This window comes from Tamandua tetradactyla, unplaced genomic scaffold, assembly GCF_023851605.1.
Source record: "Tamandua tetradactyla isolate mTamTet1 unplaced genomic scaffold, mTamTet1.pri scaffold_103_ctg1, whole genome shotgun sequence".
Lineage (NCBI taxonomy): Eukaryota > Metazoa > Chordata > Mammalia > Pilosa > Myrmecophagidae > Tamandua > Tamandua tetradactyla.
The window spans coordinates 179,431-187,286 of record NW_027518261.1 but is presented as its reverse complement, the minus strand read 5'-3'; the positions used below and the strand labels follow the sequence as shown (position 1 = coordinate 187,286).

At 35.2% G+C, this 7,856-nt stretch overlaps 1 non-coding gene across 1 annotated transcript; it reads left to right on the top strand.

Moving 5' to 3' along the window:
• Nucleotides 1–858: 858 nt before the first annotated feature.
• LOC143673069 (small nucleolar RNA SNORA70) lies at nt 859–990 on the top strand. Its single transcript, XR_013170163.1, has one exon. It is a non-coding gene; the product is annotated as a small nucleolar RNA SNORA70 (small nucleolar RNA).
• The last annotated feature ends 6,866 nt before the right edge of the window (nt 991–7,856 follow it).

Here is a 7,856-nt window from a genome sequence, read left to right as displayed (position 1 = left end):
CAATGATGGAAAGTATGGCTTATAGTGACTATGGTCCTGGAGTACCTTGCAGGAGTTGGGTTAGATCTCAGCCACTTTGACATATCTGACTGCAAGGGAGGATGACACATAACAGAGCCATGTGTTCAGGTGGCAAAGCAAAATACTTGGTTATCAGCCAGCCCACTTTTCCTGTAGAATGGATGTCAGTTGTGACTTCAACAACTATTTTATCAACATTACCCTCGTTTGCCCATTTTTTCACTAACAAAAACTCTGAAATATTAAATATGCAATAAAACTTTTTGTTTATCTCTGTTACAATCTCAGAATTTCTTTGTTGACATGGATTGTGCTTAACTGAATTTCAAACCCAGATCTGTATTTGAATATTTAAAACATAACAATATATCAAGACAAATAGAAAGACTTCAGCTCTATCAAATTAAATATGATTAAATTATATATTTCTATCCTTATCATAGCTATAAGCATTGCCTATTCATAAGTAAGATTTCAGAAGTCTGAAATCCTTGTACATTGATGGTGGAATGTTTATTGTTCAAAAAGAATCTTGAAAAGATCTATTAGAAATTAAATTCATTTATTTCTCCTGAATCAGGGATCTACTCTTGCATATATTTCACAAAGATACTCAATCATGGATCAGCAGAAGATCACTTGCAAAATTGTTAATTTTCTTCTATACATAGAATTCAGTACTTCAGAATTAATTGAATTTATAATGCTAAAGAAACAATATATTAAATGAGGCAGATATAAATTACAGCAATATCATATGATTACTAGTGGAGAAGAGAAGGCAGCAAAGAATTCATATATGTGTAGTAAAATAAGTAGACATAAATGTAGTTGACTCTGTTGCCAATTAAGCTGACTGTCATTCTCTGCCTGAGGGGCCCAGTGTGCAGTGTTTGCAGACAACAGCCTCCTTTTAGTGCACATAATCCTGTGGATGTTGGGTTGCCCTAAGGGACCTTGCAGACAGCCTTTTCTGTTAGTCTTGTCAGACCACCTGCAGTCTCCAACCTAGGCTCCTAAGGGTATGTGGTGACTTTGGAAAGCCCCAGGGTACAACAGAGAGGATGCAGTTTGGCCAAGGTATTGTGCCCATCAGGGCCAAGCTTCAGAACAAGGTGCATATGATCAAAACACTTTGAAGGGCCATGTTCAAATGTTCTGGCTACCAGAAAAGCATTGTCTCCAAAATTGGGGCTTTGGGCAAGTCTCATGATGAATTTTAAGACATGGTGGCTCAGAAGTGCCTGATCCCAGATGGTTGTGGGGTCAAATACATCCACAATCATGGCCCTTTTGATAGTTGGCAGGCTCTGCATTGAAAAGGCTTTGCCAGCACTGCCCTTGCTCAACTTGTGCCCACCATTTAGCTATTTTCTGGTCATCAAAAAACAGTTGAATGAGAACATAAGATACGAAAGTGGCATATGTAATATGTAGCAACACATGCAAGCTCATTTAAACCGATATTGTATTTACTTTAGAAGGTGTCTTCCTTTTTAAGGACATATAGACCTTCTTGGAAGAGATTCCTATATAGGAAGTAGAATTGAAGTGGAATTCATAAGGAAGACTGATGATGATTACAGGATAAGGAATTAAGGTAGGATTACCTCAATTTAGTTGTGAGATTAAAAGGAAGAGATAAAGTAAGAATATCACACATTAATAATTTGTGTTCTTTCTCAATATTTTAAAATAAGTATAGGTCATGTTAAAATAAGTCAACCTTGGATGGAGATATAAAATTTGGATGGAGCCAATTTGTATAATGCTGAATTTTTAAATGATTTTTTTTATAAATTAAAGCATATATCCAACAAATAATGTGCTTAACTCAATGTATTTGAGAGAGCACAGTATAAAATAACACAAGAAAGCAGGGAAATTGCATATAAAAGAAAGTTTCCCAAAAGGGAAATCAACGATGTCCTGGATAATTAATAAAGACCCAATGGCATAATTTCCTGGTCTCCAATGTTTTGAGAATAATAAAAGTTGCATTCAACCTCCCAGGTTTGTGTTTCAGTGGGGGAGAGAAACTCATAAATTTCCCTGATTTCAGTGAGGTTAGCAATCATGTAGGGGGGCAATAACACATTTGTCATTTTAGGTGCATCAGTCTGATGACCATGAGCAGAATCATTTTAGTTGATTCTACTCATGGTCTTCAGAATAGCTTCAGTGACAACTGTGGACTGGAAGTCTCAATTTAAATATGGAAATGACAAGAGTACCAAGTCCAGATTCAGTAGAGTATACCATACATATTCTTATTTTGTAATGATGTTTTCTGGAGTAACTTGGCATTTTAACACCATCACTATGCTTTTTGAAGAAAGCAAGAAGTCTGTTTCCATTTTTTATGATTTCTATATCGACATCAGAAAGCTAAAACAATGAATGTCTGAAAAGGAATGGGGTAAGCACTGTTTGAAATCTTCATCTATAATGTGGTCTTAGCAAAGTTGGTCATGGTCATGGTTGTTGATGCTGAATAAGGATTTATGTTATGAATACTAATAGTTTCCTGTGAGAGCTTCCAGTTGTTCAGTAATGTGATACTAGCATTATCATTAGTTGTTACTAATTACAACTACAGAATTTCATTTGTGCCATGAATATCCATGCTCTCATTTTATCAATACCATATAAGAGATGGGAATTGTCATAGTTTAAATTCTGCATGAGCAATTCCCTTGTAAAGGACTTGGGTTATGTTGTTTAATTGACAGGTGTTACCAGGAAGGATAAATAGAGATTTGGAGAATTAGAGATAGTGAAGGGAGGAAAACTAACAGTGTGCAATAAACAGAGGCTTCTAATGTAATTAAGTGAGGCTCAATAGCTTGAAATACTTTGATGTGCCACGCAGAAATTTTCTTGGAACTTTTGAGAGGTGACAGCTTGGCCATAGGTGCAGGCCACATCAGAGGTTGTCCAACTTGATAGAGAGTGGGGAGAAGGAGGCTTCTGCAGCAGTGCTACTTACAGAAGTATAGTGGTGGCAAAGCAAAATAAAATATTAAACATTTTGGCTTAAGCTAATATATTCATCATGTCACATTAATAAAATGATTGGACCTTAGTATTTTCATATTAAATTTGCAGGTGTTTTCATCCAGGTAGTAAACTTGAAGGTAAGGAAGTATCTCTGAATGTATTTTTAATGGAGAACAAACAGATTAAAATCAGTGCAATTAAAGGGTCAGTATGGGAAAATCACTAGACAAATAATGTCAGATATGCATATTTTCCTTTCAGTTTTAGTAAATTTACCTCCTCTTAAACACTCCATATTTCTAGGCTTGAGAAGAGAAAGGAATTTTAGTAACAGAAATACATTTTTGTTCTCATCAAAATATATTAATACATAGTTGAATTATAAATTAATATAATTATAGCCATTAGAACTCTTAGAAATTATTTTTAAATTTGTTTAATTGTTTCTCTTTTTCTTCTCAGAATATACCCAAAAACATTAAGGGAAGGATTCAACGTAGTCTTTGATCCATGTTGCAAATTTTATGTATTAGAAGCAAGGAAGGCAATCTATCTTTGAGAATGGGTAAAGCAAGAGACCATCCCATATAGGCCCCTGCTAGATGGCAGAGCTGCAACACAAACTGTGTATCTCACCTATAGCATTTTGAGCATGTATTTTTAAAATCTGGCATGATAGGGTATAAATATATTGAAGAATCACAGCTAAAAACATCATCAAAGATCATCAGAAGCTGTGTAATAGTGATACATCATTCATCTCAAGGTGATATAACATTCACTGATGCCCTGTATTGTGAATTTAGTGTCTCCTTACTTTTGTATTTTACCCAAAAAGTAATGGCTTCATTAGCTGTGCTGAATGTCCTAATTTTCTTTAATTTCAAAATAATATATGTGAATGTCTCTGTGATGAAAAATCACCGAAAGAGCCTGGCTTCACACAAGTGAAGCATTAGGAGAATCAAATGGTGATATTTTGACTATCTCTTTTTCCACCTCACTCCATGGTTTGGCAGTGTCATTCTGATTATGGGAATCAGAGTCCTTAGTATCTTTGAGTCCAGTCACAGTAGAAAAACTTTCATAAAAACCCATTTTTAAGATTCTGTTTCTTAAGAATCACTCCTGTGATTAGGAGTGCGTTAGTTAGGGTTCTCTAGAGAAACAGAATCAAGAGGAAAATTCATAAATTTAAAATTTATAAGAGTGCTTCATATAACCACAGGAACATAGAGTCCAAAATCTGTAAGGCAGGCTGTGAAACTGACGATTCCAATGGAGGGTCTGGATGAACTCCACAGGAGAGGCTCACCAGCTGAAGCAGGAGGAGAACCTGTCTCTTCTGAATCCTCCTTAAAAGGCTTCCAGTGATTAGATTAAGCATGAGTCATTGCAGAAGACACTCCCCTTGGCTGATTACAAATGGAATCAGCTGTGGATGCACCCAACATGACCATGATTTCATTCTATGTAATGTCCTTCATAGCAACAGACAGGCCAGCACTTGCACAACCAGAAAAACAGGTACTACATTTGGCCAAGTTGACAGATGAACCTGACCATGATACTCTCCAACATTTATGATTTCCTATTTGTTTCACAGCAGCCATTCTTTTATGTGTGAGGTGGTGTCTCATTGTAGTCTTAATCTGCATTTCCCTTATAGCCAATGAAAATGAGCATCTCTTCATGTGCTTTTGAGCCATTTATATTTGCTCTTCAGAAAAATGCCTATTCACATTTTTAGCCCATTTTATAATTAGATTGTTTTTTTGTTGTTGAGTTGTATGATTTCTTTGCATATACAGGAAATCAAACCTTTGTCTGATATATGATTTCCAAATATTTTCTCCCATTGAATTGAAGGCCTCTTCACCTCTCTCACACAGTCTTTTGAGGTGAAGAAACATCTGATTTTGAGGAGTTCCCATTTATCTATTTTTCTTTTGTTGCTAGTGCTTTGGGTTAAAATCTAGGAAGCTACCTCCTATTACTAGGTCTTGAACATGTTCCCTAGATTTTCTTCTAGAAACTTTATGGTGCTTGTTCATATATTTAGGTGTTTGATGCACTTTGAGTTAATATTTGTGTAGGGTGTGAGATAAGGGTCCTCTTTCATTCTCTTGGCTATTAAGATCCAGTTCTTCCTTGCCCAATTATTGAAAAGACTACTTTGTCCCAGTTCAGAGCATTTGGGGGCCTTGTCAAAAATCAGTTGACCATAGATTTAGTGGTCTATTTCTGCACTCTTGATTCGATTCCATTGGTCAATGCTTCTATCTTTGTGCCAGTAACATGCTGTTTTGACCACTGTGGCTTTATCTCCACAACTAGCACATTACTTTTGTAAAAAATGTTACTAATTTTTGCACATTAATTTTATATCCCACCACCTTGCTGAATTTGTTTATTAGTTCAAGTAATTTTGCTGTAGATTTCTCAGGATCTTCCAAGTATAGTATCATATCATCTGCAAATGATCAGTGTTCTACTTCTTCCTTTCCAATTTGGATGCCTTTTATATCTTTGTCCTGACTGATTGTTCTAGCTAGAACTTCTAGCACAATGTTGAATAACAGTGGTGACAGTGGGCATCCTAGTCTTGTACCTTATCTTAGGGGGAAGGCTCTCAGTCTCTCTCCATCGAGTATGATGATGGTTATCATTTTTTCATATATTCCCTTTATCATATTGAGGCACCTAACTTTGATTCCTATCTTTCAGAGTGTTTTTATTAGAAAAGGATGTTGAATTTTTTTGAATGCTTCTTCAGCATCAATTAAGAAAATCATGTGATTTTTCCCTTTTGATTTGTTAATGTGCTGTATTACATTAGTTAATTTTCTTGTGTTGAACCATCCTTGTATTCCTGGTATAAACCTCACTTGGTCATGGTGTATTATTCTTTTAATGTGTTGTTGAATTCAATTTGTTAATATTTTATTGAGAATTTTTGCATCTTTGTTCATTAGGGGGATTGGCCTGTAGTTTTCCTTTATTATAGTATCTGTACCCAGTTTTGGTATTAAAATGATATTAGCTTCATAAAATGAGTTAACTAGAGGTCCTTTTTCCTTAATTTTTTGGAAAAGTCTAAGTAGGATTGGTGTTTATTCTTTCTGGAATGTTTGATAACATTCCCTTGTGAAGACATCTGGCCCTGGGCTTTTCTTTGTAGGAAGGTTTTTGATGATTGATTGGATCTCTTTACTTGTGATTGGTTTGTTGAGGTCTTCTACTTCTTCCTACATTAGTGTAGCTTGCTTGTGTGTCTCCAGTAATTTGACCATTTCATCTAAGTTGTCTAATTTGTTGGCATATAGTTATTCATAGTATCCTCCAATGATTTCTTTTATTTCTTCAGGGTCTGTGGTAATACACCCCTTCTCATTTCTGATTTCATTTAATTGCATCCTCTATCTTTCTTTGTCAGTCTTGCTAGTGGCCCATCAATTTAATTGATTTTCTCAAGGAGCCAACTTTGGTTTTATTGACTCTTTCTCTTGTTCTTTTGTTCTCCCATTCATTTATCTCTGCTTTAATCTTTGCTATTTCTCTTCCCCTATTTGCTTTGGGGTTAGTTTGCTGTTCTTTCTCAATTTCCCCCAGGTTTTGCTCTTTCCTGTTTTTCAATATGGGAATTTAAGCAATAAATTTCCCTCTCAGCACAGCCTTTACCACATCCCATAAGTTCTGATAAATTGTGTTCTCATTTTCATTCATCTCCAAATAGCTGCTGATTTCTCTTACAATTTCTTCTTTGACCTACTGGTTGTTTAAGAGAATGTTATTTAATCTCCATATATTTGTGAATGTTCTCATTCTTTGGTGGTTATTGAGATCCAGTTTCATCCCATTGTAATCACAGAAAGTGCATTGAATAATTTCAGTATTATTAAATTTATAAAGACCTGCTTTGTGCCCCAGCATATGATCTATCCTGGGGAATGTTCCATGAGCACTAGAGAAGAATGTATAACCTTGAGCTTTGGGGTGCAAGGACCTATATATGTCTGTTAGGTCTAACTCACTTATCAAGTTATTTATCTTCTCTATTTCCTTGTTGATCTTCTGACTGGTTGTTTTATCTATAGAGGAGAGTGGTGAATTGAAGTCTCATCTTATTATGATTGATACATCTATCACTCCCTACAGTTTTGACAATGTCTGTCTCATGTATTTTGGAGCTTCTTGACTGGGAGCATAAACACATGATTGTTTAATCTTCATGGTGAATTGACCCTTTAATTAGTATATAGTGTTCTTCTTTGTCTCTTATGATGCCTTTACATTTAAAGTTTATTTTGCCCCATATTAGTATAGCTACTCCTACTTTCTTTCAGTTTACAACATCTTTGAAAATCTTTTTCTATTCTTTCACTTTCAATATACTTGTATCCTTATTTCTAAGATGAGTCTCTTGTAAGCAGAATACAGCTGGATTATATTTCTTAATCCATTCTGCAAATTTGTCAGATCTATGTATTCATTTCCTTATTTGTCTTTTTATCCTTTAAGTTATCCTTACTGGTACTCTCAATTCTGTGCTGTCCTCCAGACCTCCCTCTCCTGTCTTTTTTTTTTTAACTGCAGAACTCCTTTTAGTATTTCTCTTGTTGACAAATTTTTTCAGAATTTGTTTGTGAAAATTTTAATCTCTTCCTCAGTTTTGAAGGACAATTTGGCTGGTTACAGAAATCTTGGCTGGAAGTCTTTGTCTTTCAGGATCTTAAGTATATCATACTACTGCCTTCCCAACCTCATGGTGCCAGTTGAGTAGTTTGAATTCAGTCTTATTTGTTTTCCCTTGTATGTAATAGGTTGTTTTTCTC